This window comes from Anomaloglossus baeobatrachus, chromosome 5, assembly GCF_048569485.1.
Source record: "Anomaloglossus baeobatrachus isolate aAnoBae1 chromosome 5, aAnoBae1.hap1, whole genome shotgun sequence".
Lineage (NCBI taxonomy): Eukaryota > Metazoa > Chordata > Amphibia > Anura > Aromobatidae > Anomaloglossus > Anomaloglossus baeobatrachus.
In genome coordinates, this window is record NC_134357.1 from 202,683,684 (window position 1) to 202,699,586 (window position 15,903).

Sequence of the window (15,903 nt, forward strand, 5' to 3'; positions counted from 1 at the left end):
AGCTTGGCAGTGATGGGGAGGGTAATTCAGCAGAGGATGAGGAGCAGGAGTAGGGGAGAAAGGAAGTGACATATGATGAGGCAGAAACGCTGTTAGACGTTGGGCCAGTTATTCTTTGTCCCAGCCTCCACCAGGTTCATCCAGTGTGCCGTGACAGATATGTATCATCCCTGTCCACAACAACTTGTCCATGTGTCTGCTGTTAGGTGGACCTTCTCGGTTACGGCGTTGATCAGTGCACAGTTGAGATTGTTTAACACGTGCTTGTGTAATGCGGGGACGGCACAACGGGCAAAATAGTGGCAGCTGGGAACACTGTATATTGGGGTAGCCATAGCCAAGAGGTCACTGAAGCACTGTGTTCCCACACGCCGAAACGGCAACATCTCCATGGCTAGTAATTTAGCATTGTGCCAGTTTGGGTTTTGTGCCTGTGGGTGTGTGGGTGCGTGGCTGCGCATTTATGCTTCCTTTCCAAGATCTCAGGCAACTAGATGTTTCCCTAGCACAAGGAATTGGATGTGGTTGATGTTTGCTGTGTGTGTGCAATTGCACCTTGTGGGCAGGATGTATGAGTGCCTGCTTCCTGGACAGCAATTTGTGAAGGACGTAGTGCAGGTCACATGGCAGTGGTTTGACTCACAGACACAAATTTGTACCCTGGTGTTCTGCCCACCTACTGGGGTGCTTGGCTGCCATGTGGTTCAGCATATTGCTTGTTCTCAGGTTGCCTTTGCCCTGGCCTCTGCTCAACTTGGTGTTACGGGGGGCTGTCTGATAATAACCGAAAGGAGTATCAGACAGTCAGGGTCCACCGTGCAAAGATTTTGCTGCAGACTATGGCAGAGTGCAATACCTCTGTTAACTCACAGAAGGATATAATAAGTAAGTAAATATAATAAGTAAGTAAAGCAATTCCTCCCTTACTTGGAGGGTGTGTGGAATGATCTCTGTTAATAATCACAGAGACAAAGGCAATGTGTGCGAAATGGCACCTACCTAGGTCCGCTCTTCTAGTGGTGCAAAAGAGACGAACAGCAGCATAAGCCGCACAAAGCTCCTACCTGCGTTCGCTCCACTAGTGTGCGAGGACACGAACCACTAGATATGGCACCTGCCTAGGTCCGCTCTTCTAGTGGTGCAAAAGAGACGAACAGCAGCGTAAGCCGCACAAAGCTCCTACCTCTGTTCGCTCCCCTAGTGTGCGAGGATACGAACAACTGCCAGACGCAGTATAAGGAACGTTACCCTAGCGGCAACGTCCACCTACGAGTAGAATCACAAGGCCCAGCCAGACCATGTGCCTCAGGCACCTGCCTATGTCCGCTCCCCTAAGAGGTAAGGATACGGACAGCAGCCGAAGCTGTAAGGTATAAGAACGCTACCCTGCCGGTAGCGCTCACCTAGCATAGACAGAGGAATGCCTAGAGGAACGCGCACAGAGCGTCTACTCATATGCATGAACCAAGAGGACTGAGCACCATGCGGCGTGTGTCAGGGTCTTATATAGACTCTGTGCCTCATCCAAGATGGAGGACACCAGAGCCAATCCGCTGCCAGAACGACAGGAGTGACGTCATGCTGGCCTATCACCGAGCAAGACGTCACAAGCACATGACCAGCGACCAATCGGCATAGAAGGTGTCAGAGACATGTGACCTCGTGTCAGCGATGATGTCACCCGCACATGTGCAATGGCTCCAAGATTGGACTTAGTCTCCGGCGCTCGCACATGTGCAGTAGCAAGAAATCTGGACTTAGTCTCCAGCGCTCGCACATGTGCAGTAGCAAGAAATCTGGACTTAGTCTCCAGCGCTCGCACATGTGCAGTAGCAAGAAATCTGGACTTAGTCTCCAGCGCTCACACATGTGCAGTAGCAAGAAATCTGGACTTAGTCTCCAGCGCTCGCACATGTGCAGTAGCAAGAAATCTGGACATAGTCTCCAGTGCTCGCAGCAACCGTAACAGTACCTCCCCCTCAAGGGCCCCCCTCCCGGCGACGCAGGTAATCGGCAACTAAGTCGGGAGCATGGACAGCCTCCTCAGGCTCCCAAGAGCGATGTTCCGGGCCATAGCCCTCCCAATCTATCAAGAAGAACCTGCGCCCTCTAACCATCTTAGAACCAACTATGGCTCGGACCTCATAGCTAGAGCGAGAGGAATCAGAGGCAGGAGAGTGCACTTCACGAGTGTGAGGTAAAATAGCCGGCTTTAGCAGTGAGACATGGAATTTGTCATGAATCCTAAGATGGACAGGTAACTTCAATTGATAGACTACAGGATTTACCTGTCGAAGAACCTCATAAGGACCCAGGAAGCGAGGAGCAAATTTGACAGAGCTCACTCTAAGTCTCACGTGTTTTGCAGAGAGCCACACAAAGTCCCCTGGAGAAAAGACAGGAGCCGGGCGACGAAACCGATCGGACACCGTCTTCATACGGTCCTTAGCTGCTTGGATCGACTCTTGAGTCCGATCCCAAACCTCTCTGGCATTAGTTGCCCAGTCGGCCACAAGAGGAGGAGGTGCAGCAGCGGGAAACGGTACCGGTACCCTAGGGTGTTGCCCATTATTGAGTACGAACGGTGTCTGCCCAGTGGCCTCAGCCAGCGAATTGTTAAGGGCAAATTCTGCCCAGGGTAGGAGGGAGGACCAGTTATCGTGGTTCTCAGCAACAAAGTGTCGAAGGTATATAATCATAGATTGATTGGTACGTTCAACCAAACCATTAGTCTCCGGATGGTATGCCGAAGAGAGATTCAACTCAATTTGCAGAAGGCTACAAAGATCTCGCCAGAAACGGGAAGTAAATTGCGGGCCTCTATCACAAATGATACGATCTGGCATCCCGTGAAGCCTAAAGACATGCTTGAGGAATAGTTTGGCTAGTACCCTGGAAGATGGGATTCTCGATAACGGTACGAGATGAACCATCCGGGAGAAATGGTCCGTAATGACCCACACAAATCTATGTCCCTGTGAACATGGAAGATCACCCACAAAGTCCATGCCTACCACCTCCCATGGTCTATCTGGCACTGGTAAAGGATGCAAGAGCCCAGCCGGTCTCTGCCGTAATGGACGGTTGCGAGCACACGAGTAGCAGGAACCGACATATCTCTTGACGTGGCTGGCTAAGTGTGGCCACCAATACCACCTCTTCAGTAACTCTCGTGTCCGCCTAATACCAAAATGCCCACCCACCTTTGAGGTGTGGGCCCATGACAGTATATCATTCTGTCGATCAGGCGGAACAAAGGTCTTGCCCGGTGGGATTTGGTCTAACATCACAGGGGAGAGCGTATGAAAAACCCTGGAGGGAAGGATAAGACGAGGTTCGTCAATCTCTTCCTGGGTAGAAAGCATAGAGCGAGACAGGGCGTCTGCCTTGTTATTCTTACTCCCAGACAGATAGTTGATGGAGAAGTGAAAGCGGGAGAAAAACAAGGACCAGCGGGCTTGGCGAGGATTCAGACGCTGAGCGGTTTGTAAGTACGTCAGATTCTTATGGTCTGTATAGACCTGGAAAGGATGTTTCGCTCCTTCCAGCAAGTGACGCCACTCCTCCAAGGCTAATCTCAAGGCGAGCAGTTCCCTATCCCCAATGGTATAGTTTCTCTCTGCCGGTGAAAAGGTTTTAGCAAAGAAGAAACACGGCCTTTTTCTACCTGCACCGTTCTTTTGATACAAGACCGCACCAGCACCCACTGAAGAGGCATCAACCTCCAAGAGGAAGGGCTTATTCTCATCGGGTCTTTGAAGAACGGGAGCAGTTGAAAAGTGTCTTTTTACTGCCTCAAAAGCCTGAGATGTCTCAGTAGACCAGGCTTTGGGATTAGCACCTTTCTTAGTCAAGGCCACCAAAGGGGCCACCAAAGTAGAAAAATGGGGTATGAACTGCCTGTAATAATTTATGAATCCTAAGAAGCGTTGCACCGCCTTCAAGGAATGAGGTTCGGACCATTGCAGGACAGCAGAGAGCTTCGCAGGATCCATAGCCAGACCCTCTTGTGAGATAATGTAACCCAAAAAAGGCAATGAGGACTGCTCGAATACACATTTCTCGAGTTTAGCAAACAATGAGTGCTCCCTTAAACGGGAAAGGACACGAACGACATCCTGACGATGAGTCTCCAGATCAGGAGAAAAAATCAGGATGTCGTCTAGATACACCACTACTGAGGATAACAGTAAATCCCTGAACACATCGTTTACGAAGTCCTGAAATACTGCGGGTGCATTACATAACCCAAAAGGCATGACGAGGTATTCATAGTGACCGTCTCGGGTGTTAAAAGCGGTCTTCCATTCGTCACCCTTTCGAATTCGTACCAAGTTATACGCACCCCGCAGATCCAACTTCGTAAAAACTTGAGCTCCTCTCAGTCTGTCAAAGAGCTCCGAAATTAAAGGTAATGGGTATTTGTTCTTTATTGTGATTGCGTTGAGACCCCTGTAATCTATGCAGGGACGCAAATCACCCTCTTTCTTCCGAACAAAGAAAAACCCAGCTCCCGCGGGAGAGACAGACTTACGAATGAACCCCTTCTCTAAACTCTCTCTTATATAGGTCGACATGGCCTCCGACTCAGGTATCGACAGGGGGTAAACCCTGCCTTTAGGTGGAACCGAACCTGGGATAAGGTCTATGGCACAGTCATACGGCCTATGGGGTGGAAGAACCTCAGCACCCTGTTTGGAGAACACGTCAGCGAAATCCAAATAGGGTGTAGGTATGGGAGAGAGATCAGTTGATGCAACCGCAACGACCTTAGGTGGTAAGGGAAGACATCGGGACTGACATTTCGAACCCCAACTAATAATGCTGTCAGACTCCCAGTCAATGTGAGGAGCATGAGTCCGAAGCCATGGAAGACCCAGAAGGACGTCGTCTATACCCTCAGGCAAAACAAGAAAAGAAATCTCCTCTATGTGACCCTGAGACAGGGAAAGGCGCAAGGGAACTGTCCTCAATGTAATGGAGTCAGACAACATAGTTCCATTAACAACACGGACAGGAATAGGTGCCTCTAACATGATAGAGGGAATATTGTGTCCCTTTACAAATCCTGAGGACACAAAAATCCCGTCAGCTCCGGAATCCACAAAAGCCATAATAGGCCATGTATTCTCAGATAACGAGAGCTGACCTGGGATACAACACTTAGAGGGTGCAGAAGACGTCTCTAGTAACCCCCCTCTAATGGTTACTAGGCCAGGGAGTTTCCCTGACGACTAGGACACTTGTTGGCATAGTGCCCAGCCTGACGACATACGTAACACATAGGAGGACCAGACTTGCGTAGTCTGGAGAACGTATGACTTAACTCCATAGGAGTGGGAGATGTTTCAGATGCTGAGGAAGATGGTAGTGGACCCTCAACAACTGGAATAGCCCGATGCTTAGGGCGTGAGGAAGAGACCTCGAGTCTACGTTCCTTATGGCGTACATCGATCCTCGTTGCTACTGTGATCAAGTCCTCCAGAGAAGCAGGGACCTCACGAGTAGCAAGGGCATCCTTGACATAGCCTGCCAACCCTCTCCAGAAGATAGGAATCAACACCTTCTCTGGCCAATCTAGTTCTGCCACCAGAGTTCTAAAAGCAATGGCATAAGAACTAGTGGATAACGAACCCTGAGATAGATCTAACAGTCTCAGGGCCGCATCATGGGTAACCTGCGGACCCATGAATACCGCCTTAAGAGCATCAAGAAAGTCTTGATGTCTCAGAGTAACCACATCAGAGCGCTCCCATAGGGGAGTCGCCCATTCTAAGGCTTTGTCCTGAAGTAAGGAGATGATAAAGCCTACCCTGGACCTCTCCGTAGAGAAGCGAGAAGAGTTGACCTCTAGGTGTATCTGACACTGACTAATGAAACCACGACATGATCTGGCATCGCCAGAATATTTGTTTGGCAGAGCAAGTCGAGGATCATGTGCAGATGTCACCATGGTCTGAGGTTTATCCTCTATACTCTTGAGCCGTGACTCAAGTACTTGTATGTAACGGTGTAACTGCTGATATTCTGCCATAACTGCCAGACCCTTGGCTCAGTCCTAATGTTACGGGGGGCTGTCTGATAATAACCGAAAGGAGTATCAGACAGTCAGGGTCCACCGTGCAAAGATTTTGCTGCAGACTATGGCAGAGTGCAATACCTCTGTTAACTCACAGAAGGATATAATAAGTAAGTAAATATAATAAGTAAGTAAAGCAATTCCTCCCTTACTTGGAGGGTGTGTGGAATGATCTCTGTTAATAATCACAGAGACAAAGGCAATGTGTGCGAAATGGCACCTACCTAGGTCCGCTCTTCTAGTGGTGCAAAAGAGACGAACAGCAGCATAAGCCGCACAAAGCTCCTACCTGCGTTCGCTCCACTAGTGTGCGAGGACACGAACCACTAGATATGGCACCTGCCTAGGTCCGCTCTTCTAGTGGTGCAAAAGAGACGAACAGCAGCGTAAGCCGCACAAAGCTCCTACCTCTGTTCGCTCCCCTAGTGTGCGAGGATACGAACAACTGCCAGACGCAGTATAAGGAACGTTACCCTAGCGGCAACGTCCACCTACGAGTAGAATCACAAGGCCCAGCCAGACCATGTGCCTCAGGCACCTGCCTATGTCCGCTCCCCTAAGAGGTAAGGATACGGACAGCAGCCGAAGCTGTAAGGTATAAGAACGCTACCCTGCCGGTAGCGCTCACCTAGCATAGACAGAGGAATGCCTAGAGGAACGCGCACAGAGCGTCTACTCATATGCATGAACCAAGAGGACTGAGCACCATGCGGCGTGTGTCAGGGTCTTATATAGACTCTGTGCCTCATCCAAGATGGAGGACACCAGAGCCAATCCGCTGCCAGAACGACAGGAGTGACGTCATGCTGGCCTATCACCGAGCAAGACGTCACAAGCACATGACCAGCGACCAATCGGCATAGAAGGTGTCAGAGACATGTGACCTCGTGTCAGCGATGATGTCACCCGCACATGTGCAATGGCTCCAAGATTGGACTTAGTCTCCGGCGCTCGCACATGTGCAGTAGCAAGAAATCTGGACTTAGTCTCCAGCGCTCGCACATGTGCAGTAGCAAGAAATCTGGACTTAGTCTCCAGCGCTCGCACATGTGCAGTAGCAAGAAATCTGGACTTAGTCTCCAGCGCTCACACATGTGCAGTAGCAAGAAATCTGGACTTAGTCTCCAGCGCTCGCACATGTGCAGTAGCAAGAAATCTGGACATAGTCTCCAGTGCTCGCAGCAACCGTAACACTTGGTATGGCAGAAAAAAAAACTTCCAGACAGTGGCTGAATACCCCCTTGCCCTGACTTGGGCCACAATGGGGGTGATCTTGAGAACACTTGACCCATTTCTGACTGTGGGCAAACCAGTACCCCTTGGTGCCTGTGTTGGTGCTACTTATCCATCGTCCTCTGTGCTGCTGTGCTGGCTATGCATGTCAACGGTCCATGTCGGATCAGTGGACTCATCATTGACCACCACGTCTTTAATCTCATCCTCCTTCCCACTTGAGATTGTAGGCTGACCTGATGGCAACTGTGTCTCATCATCATCAGCCTCCACCTCTGTAGAAAATAAATCAGGTTCCTCAAAGTGGCTTTATTTTGTCCGTAGGTCCTCAAATACTTGCGCATCAACTCATGCCACCTCCTTATGTCCCTCTTCAATGCTGCATAGCAAGAGGCCAGAGCCAACCAAAGCAATACCTATTAATGTATTTCACTGTCAAATTTTGAGCAGGCAATTAAAGTTGCCAAGAACTACTTTTTAGATACTTCCCTAGCAATTTTTTATAGGCCAGGCACTAATAAGTAACAATACTTATAACTGTGTTTGAAGAATTTTGAGCAGGCAATTAAAATTGCCAAGAAACACTTATTACATACTTCCCTAGCAACTTTTTTAGACCAGGCACTATTAAGTAACAATACCTATAAATGTCAAACTTGGAAGAAAAAGACAAGAAACACTCATCCCAAAATCACACTTTGATCTAATGCTGCTAGGCAAAAATGAAATACTAGAACATGAGGTTCTTAGTTAAACATTCTGATCAGACTATATGAAGCTCACTGCCACGTCACGGCGAACTTCTGAGTAGATCCCTATTCTATATCTAAGAACTGCGGCAACGTGCACCAACCGCTGTAGCAGCGATAATGCACCAGCAGGGCAGGTGACCTGGTGCTTTACAACACCCATGCTGCAAGGCAGAGTCCCCATGACTCCAGGCATGCTACCCCACTGACCCAAAACCGCCACCACAGCAGCCACAACACAGCACCAGCACTGTGCGGAAGGAGCTGTATACTAAAGGGTACTTTACACGCTGCGACCTCACTAGCGATCTCGTTAGCGATGTGAATTTCTAGATTGCAAGTGCGATCGCACATGCGTAAAATAACCTATGTGCGATCTCAGAAGATCGCACTTGCGATCTAGAATTTCACATCGCTAACGAGATCGCTAGCGAGGTCGCAGCGTGTAAAGTACCCTTAACCCTCCACAAGCTCCCAGTGTGTGAACTGGGAGCAAAAATGGCAGAACCCCTCTTTGCCGTTTCCTGCTAATTAAAAACACCTGTGCCAAATGAGAGGAGTGCTGACTCAAGTAAAACAACAGATGGAGACAGAATGCAAAATAGCAAACTTGGAAGAAAAAGACTCAAATCGCACATCCCAAAATTATACTTTGATCTAATGCCACTAGGCAAAAATTAAATACTAGAACATGAGGTTCTTAGTTTAACATTCTGACCAGACTGTATGAAGCCCACTGCTATGTCACGGCGAACCACTGAGTGGGTCCCTATTCTACGCTGGTGCATTGTCGCTGCTGCAGTGGTTGGCGCACGTTGTCGTACTTCTTAAGTATAGAATAGGGACCCACTTAGAGGTTCGCCGTGACGTGGCAGTGAGCTTCATACAGTCTGATCAGAATGTTAAACTAAGAACCTCATGTTCTAGTATTTAAGTTTTGCCTATTGGCATTAGATCAAAGTATGTTTTTTGTTCCAAGTTTGATACCTATAAATGTGTTGGACTGCATACTTTGGAGTAGGCAGCAATATATAGCAATACCTATTTAGATTCCTCACTGGCAACTCTTTAGCGGGCACTACAAGTACCAACTCCTATTTCCATCATGAAATGTGTTGATTTGTGGCACACACACACCTTTCCCTACACTGCAAGTCTCTATTCTAAACTGTAGCTCTCCTATCTATCTCAACTACCTAGCATTACACCCTTAGCTAAGCTCACTGTCTAGCAGCACCAGCAGCAGCATCTTCGATAATGTTTCACATTCACAAAATGGCACCTACACAACATGTCCACAATTTATATGTAGACGGACATGTGACTTAAGGCTACTTTACATGCTGCGACATCGCTAGCGATCTCATTAGCGATGTGAAATTCTAGATCGCAAGTGCAATCTTTCGAGATCGCAATAGGTTATTTTACGCATGCACTTGCGATCTAGAATTTCACATCGCTAATGAGATCGCTAGCGATGTCGTAGCATGTAAAATATCCTTTAGACAGCCAAACATTGAAGCCCTTGTGTCTGAACCTTGTGGATCTTTGTTGCGCTATGATTCGCTGCACCAACATTGAGAAATAGAAAAAGTTAAGGGAAAAAAATGGTGCCACGCGCCAAAAGGCTTCTCCCGCTCCAGAGTCCTCCCTCCTCCACTGATTTTACACATCCCAACATCAGACAGCACCACAATCCTATGCAAAATCAGAAAATGCTATTACAAAAGCATTTTTAAAACATGACCAGTGTGCGGGGCAGAAACGAAACAAAACAGAAGCTCGCCGACTTTTGGGGAAACTGCTGGGTTTTCTGAGCCCAAATGAACCAGCGAAGGCTCATGCCGAGTATGAAATTGGCGAAGCTTTAGCGAACAGATTCGCTCATCTCCAGTTCAGATTATGTTGACCTGTAAGACACTGAATGCAAATGGCACAACCTACTAAATATCTATATATTCATTAATACGCAAAGTACTTTTCTATACCACACCATATAAAAAAAATTTCATTTTTAACAATTCCCTTACATATTAAAACAGTTACATCTTCATATTCAATTGTTTAAAAGAACTGAAGTCCTCAGTGGTTGATACCTTTTAATGGCTAACTGAAAAGATGCCATTAAAGCCATTAAAAGGTATCAACCACTGAGGACTTCAGTTCTTTTAAACAATTTTTTATCTCCACTGGCTAACACGGTACAAAGATATATTTTACCTGTATCAATAATATTCAGACATTTTCATCACTATTAAAATATATTTCTCAAAGTCCAATTGTCAACATGGCCCATAGGCCAATATGGCAACACAAGTCCCGAGGGCCCAAAAGAGCGCCAATCTTCTGGGAGCCCTCTTCAGCTGGAGGACACCCTGAGCATCTAAAAAGAAAACATGAATCACACGAAAAGCTCACGTCACGTTTAAGTCCAGCTTCCAGACACATCTTTTGAACAAACACACATGACAGGAAGCTCAGGTTCCATTTGAGTCCTCTCTCTGGACAATCCCTTTAAATGTTGCAACAGGACCTGGTGACTCCTCAAGTACTCTGAACGTTCCAATGGGCCCGACAAGCTTGTAAGTCCTCAGTTTTCCTCCTCCACATTTTGTAGATACCAGTCCCTTTACTTACCCAGCACTGCCCAATGAGCAGAGGCACAGTCCCAATGGGTGTTGGGTATAGGGACATAGGGTATAGGGTCTGTGGGAACAGGCTACAGTCCTTATTCCCAATAATCCAGCAAAGGGGAGCGCAACATGTGCCAAATATCTGCTAGGGGGAAAACAATATGTACCTTCAGCCACTTCTTCTGGTAAACAAACACTCAGCTACAGGGCCTCCAGACCCTCAGCTCTCAGGGACACAGAACGGTCCATATATTAGGTGCAATGGGCACAAACAGGGTGATTCTCTTTCCTTCACAACTCACAGTGGCCACTCTTCATGGATAGGCTTCCTTCCCTCTGGTCACATTAACGAAACTTGAGGAGTGGGCCCCATGAGCTACCCGAACGGAAGTAGGTGTGCCCAGCAGAACAGAGTAGAAGTCTGACACATAGTGAATGACTGGAGAGAATGGTGCAAGAGCATCTAGAGCTCAATATCAATACCATAAGGGGGATTGGACTTTTTTGCATTTTGGTTTTCAAAAATGGAGGAGTGGCCTGAGCTCGCCAGTCACGCCTTGAACGTTTTGGCAGCCAGTTCCTGTCCAACCATATATTGTTGGGGGTTTTAACCCAAAGAGAAGCATTGTTTTAATAGGTACCCAAAAAATATGAGGTCGCCTTGCCGGTGTCTGTTGGGCTCACATAAAATTTGGCCAATTTTGTGTGTAACTATTTCAATTTTTACATTATTTTCATAGCAGTAGTGCATGTCTATATTCCCATATTCATTGCTCCACATATCTTAGTGTGACGCCCTGGCACCGCCAGGTGATCACAGAAGTACACTACACCCCATATAACACCATCCCACACAAGGTACTGTCGCGGGCGGAGGAGGGGACGCCGCGCTCTCCCACCGCTGCTCGGGTCCGGCTGCCGCGGCTGCTGCGGCCTGCTGCTGCTCGGTGGCTCGAGCGATGAGCCGGATCCCGGGGACTCTAGCGGCGCTCCTCGCCCGTGAGTGAAAGGGGGTTGTTGGGTGTGGGGATGGTTTATTGTCCGTGACGCCACCCACGGTTGTGGTGATTTGTAGCACCACCGCTGCTCAATCTGGGGATCCCGGGGGTGGTGATGCGGAGCAGCCAGGTGTTGTGTTGCCCCTCCGTGGGTAGGGGTTGGTGATCCCGGGGCCCAGTGATGGTGTGGAAGGTGCAGGGCCTGGTGGGCGCAGGGACGCGGGGGCAGCGCTGTGCCTTGTGGCACTGTGGTACTCACTCAGCCTGAGACGTTGACACAGTTTTACGGTAAACCACACGGCTGGAAAGACGGTTCCCACGGACGGCTGCACTTGCTCTCCCAGTAGGTAACGGTGATGTCCCTTTGACCTGCACCTAGTGTTTCTGTGTTCATAGCAATGGGTTCCCACCGGTAACCCGCTCCCCGGCTTGGATATGGGCCGGAGGAGCCCTACTTTGCCCGCAGACGCTGGCCCTGAGGAACTGGTGCCCTGGCGGTGGCGGTGTTCCTCCTTAATGGTTGGACTTTTGCCTTCAGTCGGGACTTGGTTGTTGGGGGATCGACGTCCCCTTCACTGACGGATTTGGCAAATTTACGGCGACTCCTAGCCTTGCCGGGGTCCGAGAGGCCCCTGCCCTGGTGCTGACTGTCCTTCGTATACTGCTCCAGACCGCCGGGCCACTACCCGTCTGCGGTCCTTCCAGCAACCTCCGAGCAGTCCCCCTCCAGACGATCACCGCTGTTGCTGACCTTGCTGACTCTGTCCTGCACTTAGCTGGACTCACTTCAGGTCTGTCTACGCTCACTTTTGTTCCTTTCTTCTTTGCTCCACTTCACTTTCACTTAGCTGTTTACTCCTTCACTCCCCTAACTAGACTGACTGGTTTTCCCCGCCTCCAGAGCTGTGAACTCCTCGGTGGGCGGAGCCAACCGCCTGGCCCACCCCCTGGTGTGAATATCAGCCCCTGGAGGAAGGCAACAAGGATTTTGGTAGCTTTGGTGTTCCTAACTGGGATGTAGGGTGTGGTGGTGTGATGACCTGTGACCCCTGGCTTGCCCAGGGCGTCACAGTACCATTAACCACAAAATCCTAGCCACCCACCTCAGGGTAAGTAGGACACTCCAGTGGGCAGGACCAGGCGGATTGGGAGCGCCCACCTAGGGGTCTTGAGGATCCGGGGATGGGAACACAGTACATGAAGTTTGGAGTTTGGAGTTTGAAGTTAGAGGTTGAAGTGGAGGGGAGTGACAGTGACAGACTGTCTGAGAGGAAAGCTGAGCCTAGTGGAGAGTAGACAGGGTAGTGTCCCTGGTCTACTGGCTAGGTGGCAAGCAGTGGATTGTGTCCAAAGGCGACGGGAATACGGTCGCGGGAAATCCAGAGTGGACCGGGACAGGGTTGGAGCCCGCGGTACCGACAGCAGAGATCCGGTCCGGAAACCGTGCACAGATGGGATACCTGGACCCTAGTTAGAAGACGGTTGCAAGCCCATTTTCTAATTAACCAGGCCGGGAGCAGGTTTCAGGCCTAGCTCCAGAAGTGTTAGCCCAGATAGAGCGAAATGGCAGCCCACCGCGGGGGATAGGGTATTCGCATACACCCACTGAATTCCCAAGGGTCAGTTTTTGCAGGCACGTCTCCCAACCAGAATATGCTGGGAGTGGACTTCCCCGTTCCAGACGGAGTCGTCCAAAAGTGAGGAAAACTACAGAGTGCCGGAGGAAGGGACATCGGTACACCAGCCGGGTGTGGGACCCAAGTACACCCGAACGCGGAAGCCGGCCACTGACACCTTGGTTTACCAACAGACTTATGTGCAATTATTCAACAGTGAGTACACCAACATCCCCCGGTCCGGACCGGCGTGCCACCTCCGGCCCACATCACTCCCCGTATCTTGGACACTGAGCCCCGGGGCATCCATCTCTACCCACGGAGGCGTTAACATCCAGCTGCTATCCCATCTTCCCCGGGTGCTCCCCAACAGCAGTGGTGGTACCACATCTTACCACACACCGTGGGTGGCGTCACGAAGTATCTACAGCAATCCCCGTACATATACGTCCCTTCTTTTTTATTTGAGGGTCCGCGCGACTGCCGGGTCCGGAAATCCCTCGAGCCACTGCGGATTCAGATCAGAGTAGCCCGACTGCTGACGTGTGGGCGGCACATTAGCACTGCAGTGTGCAACTGTCCCCCTTTTGTTAGTATGTTTGATATTCAGTTTGCATCTGTTCACATTAGAAAGATATTATGTGCCATCAGTCTTTTTCTTGGGTCTCCAAGTTGTGTATTGTCAGTACTGGCAGGAGTACGAAAGCATCAGTCCTACACCTGTCTCTCAGCCACCTCTATATTTCTTATATCAATAGTCTTGGAAACTAATGGCTATGCCACAACAGTGGTGCTGACCTGTAAAACATATTTTTGCTGTTTTGGAAGCTTTTCGACCCCCCCAAAGATGTTTTCTCTGCCTTAGGTTTGGCGTGCCATCTCTAGCTGTGAACTCCGGTAACCTAGGTGTAACGCTGACCGCTGGCGAAGGCCGCCAGTGGGAGTGGACCCACTGGACAACAGGAAGAATCCTGGTTTACCCTTTATCAGGAAGGGCTTTACTAATCACCCGCCGCAAGGCAGAACACCAGGTGCCACTCCCAGGTTAATAACTGGGACTGTGCAGAACTTCCAGCACAAGTCATCAGGCTCAGGTATCACAGGGTGTGACATTGTAACTTGAAATGGGGGCACCTAGACTGGCCCTCAGGCTAGGGTCCCTAAGCTGTTTCTTATTCTAGAGGTACTTCAGATGGTGAAGAGGTCTGGACCACCAGCGTAGCCTTGACTTCTGACCAACCCTGGTCTAATATCCCCTCTCCCCCACCCCCATGAAGGTCCAGGACATAAGTGATGAACAGGAGACAACCAAAGCACAAACTCACAGCAAGCACACACAGGAGTAAAGACAATACATGTTTATGGAAAAATAAACTACAAGGAGGAAATAAACAAACAAAGAGGACATATCCACAGCACACCAAATAGCACTCAGCAGTAGAGTTGATGGAACCCGCCAAAATCTGGGACCAAAGGATCACTGCCAGATTGGACAAAAAAATCAGGATCCGCTCCGGATTCCGGTGCACATATAAGTCTATGGGGAGCAGAATCCGAATATTAAAAACGTTTGTGGAAGGGATAGGGGGATAGGAGCTCACGCGGTGTACTCACCCGAGTCTGTGCCTTGGCAGCAAACTCCTTCCGGGTCATGCTTTCCCCTTTCGGAGCCAACAATTCAATATTCATTGTTTTGCCCACCCACCGGCATGTGTAATTGGTTGCAGTAAGACGCTCCCCCACCCTGAGTGGCAGTGTGTCAGCTGACTGCAACCAATCACAAGCGGCAGGACGGCTGTTGGGCGGGATAAGCAGTGCAAGTGTCTGCGGGTCAGTATGGTGAACGTGCATGTGCTTCAGAAATACATGCACGTTTCGGTCAAATGTGTGTTCGGCTGTGATGTGGCTTTTCTTTTTTATTATTTAAATAAATAAAAATAAAACTGACGTGCGGTCCCCCCTAATTTTCATTCTCAGATAAGGTTAGGCCAGCTGGGGGCTGGTATTCTCAGCTTACAGCTGCCCGGTATTGCCGCATCTATTAGATGTGTTAATCCCAGTGCTTTACCGGCTCTTCTCGATTGCCCTGGTGTGGTGCAATTGGGGTAATAAGGGGTTAATAGCAGTGCATAGCTGCTACTAAACCCTAGGTTATGATAGCACAGGCGTCTATGAGATACCTGTGTCGTGGGCGGAGGAGAGGACGCTGCGCTCTCCCACTGCTCGGGTCCGGCTGCTCTGCTGCTGCTGCTTGGGGACTCGAGCGGCACTCCTCGCCCGTGAGTGAAAGGGGGCGGTTTGGTTTAGGGATATTGTTCGTGACGCCACCCATGGTTGTGGTGAGGTTGTGATACCACCGCTGCTCTGGATGGGGATCCCGGGAGCGATGACAGGGAGCAGCTTGGATGTTGGTTCTCCCCTCCGTGGGTAGGGGGGTTGGTTGTCCCGGGGCCCGGTGAGGGGTAGGGATGGATGGCAGGCGGGTTACAGGGCCTGGTGAGGTGCAGGGTCATGGGGGTAGCGCTGTGCCGCACGGCACGGTGGTACTCACTCAGCCATTGATGAATGCAAAGTCTCCGGTAAAACAAACGGCTG

The 15,903-nt window shown here is 49.7% G+C and overlaps 1 protein-coding gene across 1 annotated transcript in view; it reads left to right on the plus strand.

The window, feature by feature from the left end:
- DUSP29 (dual specificity phosphatase 29) overlaps positions 1–15,903 on the plus strand; it is a 1,433,295-nt gene that overhangs the window by 139,828 nt on the left and 1,277,564 nt on the right. The window lies entirely within an intron of this gene.